The sequence below is a fragment of the Lepidochelys kempii genome, chromosome 1, assembly GCF_965140265.1.
Source record: "Lepidochelys kempii isolate rLepKem1 chromosome 1, rLepKem1.hap2, whole genome shotgun sequence".
NCBI classification, from domain to species: Eukaryota; Metazoa; Chordata; order Testudines; family Cheloniidae; genus Lepidochelys; species Lepidochelys kempii.
In genome coordinates, this window is record NC_133256.1 from 227,413,054 (window position 1) to 227,428,859 (window position 15,806).

The following is a 15,806-nucleotide window of genomic DNA, read 5'->3' on the forward strand; positions in this document are numbered from 1 at the left end:
TTTTTGTAAAGCGGCAGATGCAGTTGCACCGAAGAACAGCATGGAGGGGGGAAGTGTCAGGGAACCGAGCGGTAAATGTGGAGGGACCCAAGCTCTCTCCTTCGTGTGCCCGGGCAGCAGTTAGTTACCTGGGGCTTCTGCGGCTGCTGGGCTCGTGCCTGCGGGTCCCGGTGGATCCCGCCCCAGCCTGCCGGGAGCGCTGCTGCCTTGAGAAGCCCGGGGGAAGCGCAGGGGAAACCTGGCTGGTTGCAGGCTCCTGCTCCTGACCTGCGGCTCCCCCGGCCCGCCCCCCTGCGCCGGGAGCCATTGGCGGCGGCGGAATTGCCCGGAGGGGCCAGGGAAGTCTGCGGAGCGCCTGGGCAGGCAGCGAGGCCGTGTCCGCGGGGAGAGGCAGCCCGGCGCGGCGGCGCTCCCCTCCCTTCCTGCCTCCCCGCCCGCGGCAGCCGGAGCCGCCTTTCCCCGCCTGCTGGTGGGTCCCAGGGCAGGACCGGGAGGGGAGGGGGGAAATGGGATCCGCTCTGTGAGCCGCCAGGCTGGAGCCCCCGTTTCCAGCGGGCTTCGGGGAGCCGCCGCCGGGCTCGAGAGGCTCCCAGCGCCGCTGGCTGGCTCTTCCCCGGAGGAATCTGCCCGGCTGTCCTTAGGTGAGTGCCCGTGTCGGTGCAGCGCGCCAGGGCTCGCCCCAGCCGGGCAAGGCTCCCACGTCCAACCACAGCCGGGCGCTGGGCTCCAAACCTCGCCCCAGCTGGGCAATGCCCGGTGCCCCGTGTGTGCAGTTCTCCCCTAATGCCCCGCCCCTGCGTGCAGTTCTCTCCTGTGCCCCATCCCCGCAGGGCCCCCAAAACTAACTCCATTCGCTCAGCCCTCGGCCCCCACCCCCCTCGCCCAGCTATCCCCATCCCTGCACTGACTCCCCAGAGCAATCCCATGCAGTATGCACCGTGCCCTCCGGCACAAACCCCCTCCCTGTGTGGGCTGCTCCCTAAAACTCAGCTGGGTGGTTTAAACACTCCCACCCCTCCAGAGCACAGCCCGGCGGAATAACTCCCCAAAAGGCAGGCCTGTCCTCCAGCCAGCACAAACCCTCCTATGGCTCCGGCTGGGCACCGAAAAGACCAGGTTAGACACCTGGGAACGGGCCAGGGTTAGAGGAGCCGGGGATCACAGTGGCGAGGCTCCCCGGCGCAGGCTGCACCTTGGGGTTTGCTCGGGGGCTTGCAGGGACGCGTTGGGAGCCCGCTGCAGCGCAAGTGAAGTTTGCAGGCAGTGCCTGGGCGCTCGGGACACGGGGAGCCAGGGCGAGGTGGCCCCGCACCAAATCTGCCCTGGGTGGAGAAGGGGAAGAGTCAGTGGGGGCGTGAAAAGGGACGCGGGGGAGGGCAGAGGAAAGCAGGCGTTAGAGGAGGGGGGAATGAAGAGGAAACAAGTAGGGGAGGCGAAGAAATCGGGGGGAGACGAGACAGCGAGGGCAGAAGTATTATAATCCTATTACAATGCCTGGGGGCGTCGAAGAGGGCGGAGGAGAGCCAGGGAAGGCGATTGAGTTTGCTGGCGACAGCTCCTGCGCACCGGCGTCTCTCTCTCGCACTGAAAGGTACCGTCCCCTCCCCTCCCCTCCCTCCGGAGAAGTCATGTGGCTGTCAGGCATCTCCCTGCAGCACCTCTGGCTGCCTCTTCCAGCGCGAGTTTTCCCTTGGCAGTACCCGTGGCACAGAGCTGCTTGCGCGCCGGGACAGGCTTGGGCTTTCTGGCAGCCACTGGCGTGTTTTCTTCTTTGGTTCAGCAAACAACACTTGCGAAAAGTGGCTCTGGCCTGACAGTGTGTTAGGTTAGTTATATGGGGGGTGGAGTCTTTTTCATGTCTTCTAACTCCTTGCTAACAAGAAGCAAGCTCCCTGTCCTGATCCATGGCAGCCTCACCACAGCCCTCTGAGGTAGGTGAGAGTGTCATCTTGACTCCTGGGAAGTGTAACTGTTGCGTGGACTAAGGCAGGTGGGGGGAGAGGAGCGATTCAGTAGGGGTGTGGGAAGCTCTTTTTCCACAGAGCAGTTTGGCAGCTCCGAATTAGGAAACTTTCTGTGGCTCCTGATGTGAAAGGAAGCCCACATTGTATGTAAATAGCACTGCTCAGTACAGTGATGGGAAGAAGACACTGTGAGGTAACTTGGTGCAGTTAGCTCATTACCCAGTCTTCTTGCACTGCGGTTGCCGTGTGGACATTTGGATTCCCAATCAATAATTATGTGTAGCATGCAGGTATTAATCCCTTAGAAAGCTCCTCAGTGGTGACTCGTTTGCATGACAGTAAGATTCTTCAGGCTATCTTTCGGTCCAATTTGGGTTCCTATGTTTACGAAGAGAAACGGAAGGCTGTGCAGATCCAATTGTTATCCCAGTTAGAAACAAACAAAAAGTACCCCTTCCTTGCCCTCCCCACTCAGCTGTCCCCTTCCCCTCTGCTTCATCCGTGAATAGTATATTTTGGGAGGGGAGAGAGATGTTTAAGAAGCATACCTATTGCATGTCCTGATATTTCAAAAAAATATTGGTTCAAATTAAAATATGTTTTGAGTTACTTGTTCAAAATACTTTTGAGAACTGTTCATACTACATAAGTTTGTCATTTTGTTTTGCAATGTATTTAGGAGTGCTATGATCCAGTGACCTGTCCTTTCAGTTTTTTTGTCTTATAAATCCTATATTTCAATTGTTAGAGCAGAAAGCTGGGAACCAGGCACCACTCATCTTGTGACCTTGCTATTGACTCACTGTATGACCTTGGGCAAGTCTCTGAACCTCTTTGTACCTCAGTATCCCCACCTATAAAATGAAGGACAGTGATGCTAATCTTTGTAAAGTGATTTGATATAATTGATCAAAAGATGGTTGAAATGTAAAATAATTATTTTAGAAAACTTCAGTACATTACATGTCTTTTGTACAATTGGTAAATATAGCATATATCATCATCATCATCACAGAAAACCAGCAGAGATAGATATAATCTAATCTAATCCCTTTCTAACCTTCATCTATTTTTTTAAAATAGAATCACAATTGCACCAGATGTCAACTAGTTAAACTGGTGTCTCATCAAGAAGTTAATGGAACTGTGATGATGTACATCAGCTGAAGCTCTAGCTCAATACATTTTAAACTTTTAAACTATTACACTGTGTCTCTAATTACTGATGGTTGGTTTTCTATTAAATCAAATTAAATTAAAAATGTAGACTCTTCAGTAGTTGTTCTTTTGTTTATAGGAACATTTTTTTATATTATAGAGTATAAGAAATAATATGCAATTGGCCAAAAACACAATAGTAAGACAGACACAATGTTATAAACTAGAACAATACTTTGGGTTGTCTGCTGTACTGTCATGAATAATCTAGGGAAGACTCGAGCATGATACTTGAAAAAAATTAAAGGGACACCATGTTTATCTTCACAAAGAGAAGGTTAAGTGGTGACTTGATTACAGTCTATAAGTACCTGCATGGGGAATAAATATTTGATAGTGGGTTCTTCAATCTAGCAAAGAAAGATAAAAAACTGTTCAATAGCTAGTAGACAAATTCAGACTGGAAATAAGAGTAACTGTTTAACAGTAAGGGAAATCAACCGTTGGAACAAGGGTTATGGTAGATTCTTCATCACTGGCAATTTTTAAATCAAGATTAGATTACATTTTTAAATCGAGATCTTTTTCTAAAATATATGCTGTAGGAATTATTTTGGGGAAATTCAATGGCCTGTGTTATACAGGAAGCAAGACTGGATGATCACAGTGGTCCTTTCTGGCCTTGGAATCTGTGAATCAACTTGAAATATAGTCAATTTAAAAAAAGTTACAAGTAGTTTCAGATATTATATTGGCACATGCCTCCTGCCAATTTTTGTGTGGGGTTTTCCCCCCCAACAATCACTTTCTATTATTTTTAAAGGTTTTTTTCCCCCTCTCTGGTTGCATTGTGAAAGAACTAGCAGGATCAAGAAGGGAAACTAACTGATTCTACAGGGGAAACAGTGGAACTGAACATAGAAAGTATTGTAGAATGCCCAGTTAACACAGTGCGGGTGGAGGGAGGGTGGGGACGGGGACGGAGACAAACAACAAAATATTGTTTTGTCTCTAATCTATTTCAGTTAGTCTACTGGTAACAATAACAAACCAATGTTCAGTTAGAAGTATAATTGTTTTCTTTTCCTTTTAAGTCAGTAACCTACATCAGGAAAAAAAATAAACTCCTCCTGCCTTTCAAATGCTGAAGATACCCTGGAATGCTGGACTCTGGCATTGATTTATGGAAGTACTTAAGCACATGCTTAACTTTAAGGATATGAGTAGTCTATTGACTTCTATGGGACTTTTATGCTTAAAGTTAAGCATGTGCTTAAGTGTTTTGCTGAATCATAGAATGTCAGGGTTGGAAGGGACCTCAGAAGGTCATCTAGTCCAACCCCCTGCTCAAAGCAGGGCCAATCCCCAGACAGGGCTTTGTCAAGCCTGACCTTAAAAACTTGTAAGGAAGGAGATTCCACCACCTCCCTAGGTAACGCATTCCAGTGTTTCACCACCCTCCTAGTGAAAAAGTTTTTCCCAATATCCAACCTAAACCTCCCCACTGCAACTTGAGACCATTACTCCTTGTTCTGTCATCCGCTACCACTGAGAACAGTCTAGAGCCATCCTCTTTGGAACCCCCTTTCAGGTAGTTGAAAGCAGTTATCAAATCTCCGCTCATTCTTCTCTTCCACAGACTAAACAATCCCAGTTCCCTCAGCCTCTCCTCATAAGTCATATGTTCCATTCCCCTAATCATTTTTGTTGCCCTCCGCTGGACTCTTTCCAATTTTTCCACATCCTTCTTGTAGTGTGGGGCCCAAAACTGGACACAGTACTCCAGATGAGGCCTCACCAATGTCGAATAGAGGGGAATGATCATGTCCCTCGATCTGCTGGCCCATTACCTTGATTTTGAATTTCATTATCTCCAACAATTTAGCAACAAGGCACCTGACTTATATAGTTAGACTTAGATAGTTTCTTGAGAAGTTATGACCATATCAGCATTTGTGGCCCTAGTGACATGACTTTATAGCAATGCTCTGAATCATTTTGTAGAAAAAGAGAAAAAATAATACACATGGCACCTTCTTGCTCAGCATATCTGCTCCCTGTATATTACTGAGTCATAGCTCTTTACTTAACTATTTATATTTACCCCCTTTCACCCAAGTTCTTACTATTTAGCACTGCAGAGCTAATACAAGTAGAGAAAAATGAGCTGGATTCTATTTAGTATTGCACATGCTCAGCAAAACATAGTTCAATTCTAACTACATAATCTTTTTTTGTACTGATGATAAGAGGAACTATAATTCATCTTAATTTTCACAACCCTGGTAGAGTTTGCACCAAAATATTTTTTTTTGATTTGTAAAAGAATCACCTTTGCTAAAGAAGTCAATGAGAGAATATACATAAAACCTATATTATTTTACAGTTATTTTTCAGTACATAATCACTTTAAAATATTAATTATTGCTGAAGGTGTTAGATTTCAGGTATATAAATATCTGCATATATAATTTTTAAAGACTAAATCCACAGGATTATAATATTTATATTATTTTAAAAGTATCCATTATACCCAATTACGTTAGGTATGATGTACTGCTTTTTCCTGAACACTGAAGTACAAACTTCCATTAGAAGGCTGTGTGTTTATACACTAGCTAAGTACTCCTTGAATCTCGATCACAAGTGAAAAATAAGTCTGCTAGTCTCAACTTGTTTCTCCGTGCTGGAGAAGTAGTGTGGTCCAGTGATTAGGACACCAGACTGGAATTTAGTAGACCTGGGTTTTATTCATGGCTCAATTACTAACCTGCTGTGTGGCCTTTGGCAAGTCACTTTACCACTCGGTGTCTCTTTTTCCCTGTTCACCCATTTTTTCTCTTATCTGTTTAGAATATAAAGCTCTTCAAGGTGTTAAGACAGCACATAGCAGAATCTGGCCCCAATCTCTGCCAGAGCATCTAGACAATGCTGTAATACTAATAATAAAGAATAATAGTCAAGGTTTTTCTGTATCCCCAAAACCACAATGATTTGGCATGATTGCTAGTCACTGTTTGAGACATGCCATGCTGTGAATAGCAGGCTTGTTGCAGTTTGGGGCTGAGGTACAATGGAAGAGTTTTTTTGTAAAGACACACACACAAAAAACCCCTTTTTTGAGCACTAACATCTACTGAACTTTCTCTTTCACACAACAACACAGACATTCTCAAAGGATAAAATAACACCCATAACAATTCATATGCTTGCTCTTCAGAGGTCTGATTGCATGAGTTTATATTATGGACCCAATCCTGCATTTTCTGCACAATCAAGATTCCCATTGGGGCTAGCATATGTCTGTATTATATGCTCTCTGAATGTCAAAATACAATAGTTATGACCTTATAATATGCATATTAATGGCAAAGTGTTCAGTAAGAACATAAGTCAGCACAGACCATCCATCCACAGTAGAATCTTAATTTTCGGATTGGGGGGGTGAGATGGGGAAGCGGCATTTCTAAGTGCATCTCTTTTCCCTGCCCGCAACACATCCTGTTTGATTTTGTATCAGTGAGAAATGTCAATAAGAAACTTGGGAAGTGATGTCTGTACTTTATAAATTACTGCACTTCAGAGCTGAATTAAGCTCTTGATAGACCCCCCTAGAACTAGATTTATACTTCAAAAGGTGACCTATTTGGTGATAAGTCCAGCTATGTTCTTTTCGCTTTCATATACAACAGAACCACTGTAGAGGGTACAAATGCCGTCTGGTACATTAAGTCTTTTAGCTTGCAATAGGGTTGTTTCCTATGAAAGGTTTACTGCTGAAAAAATGACTTTGAAAATGATCTCTCCTCTGTTGCAAGTTTTATTTCTGCCTTTCATCACTGTGTAGCTGCCAAAATAAGGTAATGTAAAACAAAGAACATACTTTCACATATTGGTACAAGGCAAAGTAAAACAAAGCTCCCCCCCTGGCTCTTTCATTTCATTCCTCCTAAGAGCCTGAACTTTTGTGTATGGAGATCTTGACTGATAAGGTATCAGTTCTCCCTAATGCTGTGTTCTTTTTTCTTTAAGGAACTAAGTACAAGATTTCCCAAATATCTAGTGATTGTGGATACCAAACTCGAGACACCCCCCCCTTCCCCACAAGTGACCTGATTTCTGGATAGTGCACTCTGAAAATCAGAGCCCTTTAAAATGTCTTAAGTTGTATACCCTCCAAACCCACTAGTCACACTGAGAATCTTGATAGTTTTATTAAAAAATTAGCAGAATTATAAAAAAGAAACTCTGCTTAAATATATCTCTTCAGAACATTGTTATTGTTCAAGCCAAAAACTGAAGGGGTAGTTCAGTGGTTGGGGGGGCTCAGTGAAAAGCAAAGCAAAATGTAGAAGGAAATCATTGAGACTTACCAAAAGCAAAATGAATATTTATTAAACACCAATTGTGTTTGCCTTACTCACAAGAGTGGTCCCATTGCACTGAACAGGACTGCTTGCATGACTAAAGTGATCACAGTTTTGCCCTAAATAAATTACATACATTTATGGCAAGACATTTTTAAAAAAAAATAGAAACAAAAATATAAATGACAGGTTTCAGAGTAACAGCTGTGTTAGTCTGTATTTCCAAAAAGAAAAGGATTTGTGACACCTTAGAGACTAATTTCAGAGGAACAGCCGTGTTAGTCTGTATTCGCAAAAAGAAAAGGAGTACTTGTGGCACCTTAGAGACTAACCAATTTATTTGAGCATGAGCTTTCGTGAGCTACAGCTCACTTCATCAGATGTTTACCGTGGAAACTGCAGCAGACTTTATATACACACAGAAATCATGAAACAATACCTCCTCCCACCCCACTGTCCTGCTGGTAATAGCTTATCTAAAGTGATCAACAGGTGGGCCATTTCCAGCACAAATCCAGGTTTTCTCACCCTCCACCCCCCCACACAAATTCACTCTCCTGCTGGTTGTGTGCTATTTATATTTTTAGAGACTAACCAATTTATTTGAGCATAAGCTTTTGTGAGCTACAGCTCACTTCATCGGATGAAGTGAGCTGTAGCTCACGAAAGCTTATGCTCAAATAAATTGGTTAGTCTCTAAGGTGCCACAAGTACTCCTTTTCTTCTTAGAGACTAACCAATTTATTTGAGCATAAGCTTTCGTGAGCTACAGCTCACTTCATCCGATGAAGTGAGCTGTAGCTCACAAAAGCTTATGCTCAAATAAATTGGTTAGTCTCTAAAAATATAAATAGCACACATAGAAAACAGGAATTAAAAAAGAAAAGTTGTACAGAAATGGATGAGCCAGGTAATTTCAACAAATCTCCAGAAACCTGAAAAAACAAAAGCCAAATCATATGTCGAAATGGATCAGATCTGAGAGAGAGCAAATCAGAAGATCTCACTGCTTCAGAGACACTGAACAAAAGGATCAAATCTTCAAAAACCCTGAAAACAAAGTCAGGACTACATATTTGGCCTTTGCAGACTTAGCAGAATGAAGTCATCAGGATTGCTATGCCCTGCATTGTCTCAACAGTTGTACAGAATTAATTTGCTCCTGGTTGGAGGGGCACATCCCAGCTGAAGTGTGAATATGTGACAGTTAGATAATTAAACAAAACAAGTAGCTGTGATTCTAGCAAGTAAACTGATTTGTCAGACAGAGACAGAAATTCAGAAATGTGGCAAGCAGTTAGCCTTACCCTATAGCCTTTACTTCAGCATCTGGAAAATACCCTTCAGACTTCAGAAGTGACTATTCTCAGGAGTTCCTTTAAAATTTAATGAAAAACAGAAAGGAAAAAGGCAACACACAAGAAGATTAATATGGTTCAAAGTGGCAGAAAAAATTAGGGAAAAAGGTTGGATTTGTTTACTGATAATGACCAAAATAAATGTAAGCAAACTATTAGTATTAACTAGCATTAAGATAGCACGGCACATTACCTTCCCTAAAGAGCCAAATGTTCTTAACTACAGACAAGAAGAAAAGGACAAATGTTACCACAAAGTAATGTGCAATAGCCCAGTGTAAATAGCACAGCCTTTCTTGAACAATACACATACGCCTGTGGAAAAAGCCTTTGGCAAGTTCAAATGAGTTCAGAAGACAGATTTATGCCATTCTCTGCTTATGTAAAAAGAAAAGGAGTACTTGTGGCACCTTAGAGACTAACCAATTTATTTGAGCATGAGCTTTCGTGAGCTACAGCTCACTTCATCGGATGCATACCATGGAAACTGCAGCAGACTTTATATATACACAGAGAATATGAAACAATACCTCCTCCCACCCCACTGTCCTGCTGGGAACTTATCCTTGCAACAAAGCCCGTTGCCAATTGTGCCCACATATCTATTCAGGGGACACCATCACAGGGCCTAATAACATCAGCCACACTATCAGAGGCTCGTTCACCTGCACATCCACCAATGTGATATATGCCATCATGTGCCAGCAATGCCCCTCTGCCATGTACATTGGTCAAACTGGACAGTCTCTACGTAAAAGAATAAATGGACACAAATCAGATGTCAAGAATTATAACATTCATAAACCAGTCGGAGAACACTTCAATCTCTCTGGTCACGCAATCACAGACATGAAGGTCGCTATCTTAAAACAAAAAAACTTCAAATCCAGACTCCAGCAAGAAACTGCTGAATTGGAATTCATTTGCAAATTGGATACTATTAATTTAGGCTTAAATAGAGACTGGGAGTGGCTAAGTCATTATGCAAGGTAGCCTATTTCCTCTTGTTTTTTCCTACCCCCCCCCCCCGATGTTCTGGTTTAACTTGGATTTAAACTTGGAGAGTGGTCAGTTTGGATGAGCTATTACCAGCAGGAGAGTGAGTTTGTGTGTGTATGGGGGTGGGGGGGATTTGAGAAAACCTGGATTTGTGCTGGAAATGGCCCACCTTAATTATCATGCACATTGTAGGGAGAATGGTCACTTTGGATGAGCTATTACCAGCAGGATAGTGAGTTTGTGTGTGTGGTTGTTGGGAGGGGGGTGAGGGAACCTGGATTTGTGCAGGAAATGGCCCAACTTGATTATCATGCACATTGTGTAAAGAGTTGTCACTTTGGATGGGCTATCACCAGCAGGAGAGTGAATTTGTGGGGGGGGGTGGAGGGTGAGAAAACCTGGATTTGTGCTGGAAATGGCCCAACCTGATGATCACTTTAGATAAGCTATTACCAGTAGGACAGTGGGGTGGGAGGAGGTATTGTTTCATATTCTCTGTGTATATATAAAGTCTGCTGCAGTTTCCACGGTATGCATCCGATGAAGTGAGCTGTAGCTCACGAAAGCTCATGCTCAAATAAATTGGTTAGTCTCTAAGGTGCCACAAGTACTCCTTTTCTTTTTGCGAATACAGACTAACACGGCTGTTACTCTGAAATCTGCTAATGTAGTATCTAAGCTGCCCAATATCTATAAGTAGCATAGTAGAATCTTCTCTAGAAGAGATTAGGAGTTGTCGGAGAGACAGATGTGTCAAGAGGTCATGCAAAGCCACCAAACACACCTCAAGAATCACTTATTTTATCCAGCAAATACCAAATTCTAAGGCAAGGTTTTTGTGAAGAGATGATTGAGCTAACGTCTGTTCTCTCAGTTCTTTGGAAATACCCATAAAGAGCCAAAACAGTGAAAGAAGTAGTACCCTATGTCTTTTTTCCCCTCTCTTCTATCTGTCCTATCTTCTCCCTCATTGTCAGCTCTGATGGTCACACTGATTCCTATGCTTTTTTAGCTACAGGAGGCAGTAGATACAAACTGCTCAGCATACACTTCTTTTTCCCTTTATCGAATAGCAGCCAATGTTTTGAGTTATTGTACTCAAAATTGCATCAATATTTCCTTGATTAAGAAGAAAGGGAGAGGCCCATCATCACCATGCTTAATTGCACAGGTTGCGGCTCAGACTGCCTGTACAGTGATTTTCTTAGTTTGTATGCTGACCTTCTCAGACTGATGAAACTTAGCAGACCTGCCCACAGTGACCCGCTTTCACTGCTGTGGGCTAGGGTGTCTGGCATTGCAAGCTAATGGTGCTTCTAAGACCTCTGGGTTTGGAAGAGTCTAGTTACCAGTCTCCAAGACACACTGCTCTTTGCAACAGACTGGTGCCTATTCAGCATCGAACAAGGCCAATCTCCAACAGCCTGTTTAAGACGATGGGAGTGTGACATTCCCCAGGGTACAATCTGGACTTTTGAACAGCTGTGGCCCCTGAGGTCTCCAACCTGGGGTGCCTTTTACACTCCTTCACTGTGAGAGCAACCATTCCTGGCCTGCTCACACACAGCCTTCAGCATGTAAATTACTTCCAGCTATTTTGCAAAAGTGCTACAGTCAGCTATCCTTGAATTACACTGTAGAGTAACACCAGCAAATTCCCAGTCCCAGGCTCTCCCAGAAACATGTGTCTTGTACTGCCTAGCCCTCTCCTGAACAATACAAGCTCATATAAAGTCTATCGTTTTATTAAAAGAAAATGTTATGCACAAACCTTAGCACAAATGGATTTTTCCAAACATTTAAATCTAAGCACACTGGCTGAGATAAAACAATAAAACAAGTTTATTTAACTACAGAAAGATAGATTTTAAGTGATTAGAAGTAATGAAGCATAAAAGTCATAATTGATTAAAAGTAAATAAAAGGTAAAATGCAACTAATACCTAACTTTACAAGCTAGAGTGAATTAAAAGCAAAAGTCTCTCTCACCACATGTTCTAGAAGTCTTACTGGCTGAATTCCTTTCCGCCAGGATCCCTCCCCAGCCCAATTATGTTTCCTTTGTCATCCAAGTGTTGTGGATGCTGCTAGTAGAGATGAAGGGAGATATCTTTGGGGAGTGTCTGCTCCCCTTTCTTCCAGTTCTCTTTTTCTTTGAAAATCACCTCTAGCTGAAGTTCAGGAGACATAAGGTTTTGGGAGATGGGATCCTCCAGCTGTTTCTTTGCCAAAATGTAGATTTCTCACTCACATTCTTTTTCCTGCCAAAGAATGGCCACTTAACCAGGTGATCATTCATTTGATTTTGTTGGTCCCTGGCTGAGGCCTCAGTTTGCCTTTTATCTTTGAGAAATGGGTTTGTGCGTGCTTTTCTAAATTTGGAACATATCTCAGTAATGTTACACAGTCTCATAATTTTGCATACAGTGTTGCCACACACATTTTACCAGGACAATATTGATCAGCAAACGATGAGTTTTCAAATGATCTCTCACAAGGTATACTTTGTACAAAGTTTATCTTGGTCTTGTATAGGGGATGAACATAAGGGTACAGACTGTCACAAGGAGACTTTCTATTGAACTTCAGCCGGCATTAGAATGAGGCTCAAATTGTCATTTTGAAAGGGTAGTTGGAATAATACTAACTCAGCATGTTATTACAATAAATAGCACTAAGCAGATGGCAAAGTTTAGCTACACGCACGGGTTAACCAAGTTGAACAGTTTGCATATTGGGAAATTCTTTGTATCTCCATCAGGCAGTTTGTCACAGGCTCCCTCAGATCAGAATGGATGTCTTAAGCCCCAGGAAGTGTCTGTGGGCACTGTCTCAACAAAATGGTTCAGTACCCAGTGGATCTTTACACTTTATAGTAAAACCAGTTACTTTGTCATTCCTTCTTGTAGCCAAATGGTCTGTAGCCATTATGTCATCTTTCACAGTCAGACGATTCTTCCTTCATCCCAGTCTTGCAACAGCTATAGATGTTGCCAAATACCCACAGCAAACATTGACTGGAATTTAGCACGGTCTGCACCTCTGACATTCAGGCCCAATATCTTGAAATATTTACTTCCAACCTTGTATGAATAGTTGTTTTAAATACCAGCCTCAAAAGAGAAACCTGGGCATGTCAGCCAGGCAAAACATTGTGAATGGGGTTTGCCCCCAAGACCAACAATTAAAAGTTATTTTCAGAAAATAGTAGCTATCCAGCACACTAATAAAAATGAAAGACCCCGTACTGTTTGCACTGCTTATGGGTACAACATCAGGATTTTAGAGAGATGATGTGACAGGTTTCAATCGGTCCTCCGAGCCCCTAGGGGGCGTTGAATACCTATGGTCCCACTGGCAGGCTTTAGTCACACCTTTCGGGTGCTGGGGAATTAGCGGGAAAGGTGTGCCGGCCCGAGTCTGCGGCACGCCCCTCAGGCAGGGGAGCGCCGGCATGGGTTTGTTGCGCACAGTTCTGCTACCCAAGGCAGGTTGGCCGGGGTAGGGGAACACAGGCCCACCCAACTCCACTGCGTTCCCGCCCAGGGCCCTGACAGTGGCGGGATGCGAAGGTCCTGCCACTCAGTCAGCGGGGGGCCATCCGCACCTGCTGACCAAACACATCCATCCCACAGTGCAGTTCTGCCCCGGGCTACTTCTTACCCGGTCTCTCAAGCGGGTCTCTCTGGTCCCTCCAGCTCGTCCTGGTATTCTGCCACTGGCAGCTCCAGCTCCCCCTCTGTGTCAGACTCACACTGGCCCGGGTCACAGCCGGGCCCCTCCAGGTCCTCTGGGTATTCAGCGGCTGGCAGTCCTGGTCGCCACAGGCCTTCCTCCCGGTCAGGTTCCTCCTGGCAGAGGGCCTCCCCTGGGTCGGCAGCAGGATCACGAGGGAGCAGCCTGTGTCTGTCTCCCTGCCTGGTGCTCTCCCCACTGGGCAAACAGCCCCGCCCTTTGTACTTCCTGTCCCACCCCTCCCCTTTCGGGGATTGGCGTAAGATTGGTCTGGCCCTGCCCACTCAGGTTGAGAGGATGGCTCTTTACCCTCTGGTTCGGAGGGAAGCCACCCTGGCTCCCTACAGATGGGTAAACTGCATTCTCCAAATTCATGGACAACTCGTGCGTCTGAGAGTAGAACTGGGACTATAGTATCTGTATTGTGCGAGTACTGAGCCATCTTCAGTGGTAATCCAAACTTATGAAAATAGTAAAACCTTCCCCATTAAATATAATGTAAGATTGTCACCAACATCTTGAGGAAAATTCCCTTCTCAGTCAGGCTGGTGCAGCACTAGTCAACAGGACTCCAGTGGTGTAACTGAGAGGACAATATGGCCTCTCAGAAGGTTCAGCTCATTGGCAGACTTGGCTAGAATTGAATAGACCTGAGAGAAAATCATCTGCAGCTGATTCCAAGGATAGAGTCATATGTATTGGGTAAGTTCAGTATAACCATACTCATTAGCCACTGTGATTATGTGGAGCTCAAGAATAATTCTTTGTGATCCTCCTTGAAAGCCTGGCTGTACTTCAGCTTTTCCTTGATTAAGCCATTGGTGATTTTTCATATTTAAAAATGTTGTTAGTGGGCAGCACTTTAGAAGTTTGGATTCCAGCCAGAAGATAAACAATAACTTTGTAACCAACTATGTGGGGAGATTTTACATGCATAAAAGTCAGAAATTGTAACGTTATGAATTCATATCCCAGATTCTCCACTATGTTGGGTTGATTTGCGTTACGCTGCTGGTACAACATGGTCCAAAAGCCAGCATAGCCAACTGTGGAAAGATCAATACAGTGTAGGTACATTCCCTTGTAGTGTAATGTCAGTGCAGTGGTTCCTGTGCTGCCCATTCCTCCCTTAACCTTGCATATTAGGTGTAGCTGGAGGACAGGCACCATGGTTGAGTCTTTCCTATATCCCAGTGCTCTCCTGATGTTATAACAGTCCATTGGTACCATTAACAACTGGTGCAATTCAGAACAGCCTTCAGGCTGTTCTAATGCTAGCATAGCAGCCTGGCACACAGTCATCCAAGAATCATTTGTGCTGTGAGCACCTTACCAGCAGCCAAGAATCTAAGCCTCGTGGCCTAACTCACCCGCCATCACCTTCCCCTTTTTGCATATATGTGGGGTTTGATTCTCACCTTGTATTGGAGTCAATGGAGTCACATAAGTGTAAGAGATGGGAAAATCAGTCCCCTACTCTATTTTATTAACATTTACATTGCATGAGCATCACATAGTGAGCTGTATTAAAAAAAATCCACTATATGGCAAAGCAATAAATGCAGTTTTAATTCTGAGTGGAAGTGGGTGGATTCAGAGATGCCACTGAATCGTGTGTCTGGGAAACTTTTGTAGACAAGTACCATCTGAGAACTGGATCCTGCTTCTTTGAAGTCAGTGGAACAATTCCCATTGACTGAAAGAGAAGAGCTGCTGTTGGAGAAATCCCTTGTTGGGTCTTCTCTGCATAAAAATTGGGCAGGAGTCAGGAAGATTCTCTGTTGCCCAGTCGTCTAAATATAACAATGAGAAATGTCTGAGGAAGAGGATTGGCAGTAATAACTCTTCACCTCTTCATTCTTCAGTCTTTATCATTGGCTTCCCACACTTCTGGAGGATTCTTGGCAGAATGCTCCTTAGTCCATTCATTGTCTTTGTTGTACTGTCTATCTTGCTCTTTTCTTTCTCATCGTAACATATTCACAGGAAGGAAATTTCCATCTACCATTAGTCACTATAAACCCAGAAGCCACAGAGACCATAGCCTGCTTCCAGTTTTTTGTTTTCTAAATCTATTATACATAACATAAACATACACACATCTCAATTCACCCCTTCTCTACCTGTAAGTCGCTGACTGATATCAAATCCCATGGCAGTGAGCTCAGAGTGCCCAGCACCTTGCAAGATTAGGCCATAAATATTACCTTCTGTGTATATCTTTG

At 43.9% G+C, this 15,806-nt stretch overlaps 1 protein-coding gene across 3 annotated transcripts in view; it reads left to right on the plus strand.

The window, feature by feature from the left end:
* The first annotated feature begins 217 nt into the window (after positions 1-217).
* The window catches only part of SHISAL1 (shisa like 1), a 127,295-nt gene continuing 111,706 nt past the window's right edge, over positions 218-15,806 (plus strand). For all 3 annotated transcript variants that reach the window (XM_073316478.1, XM_073316468.1, XM_073316487.1), the window contains exon 1: positions 218-641. The gene's annotated coding sequence lies outside the window, so the exon portion shown is untranslated. The remainder of the gene's footprint in view (positions 642-15,806) is intronic.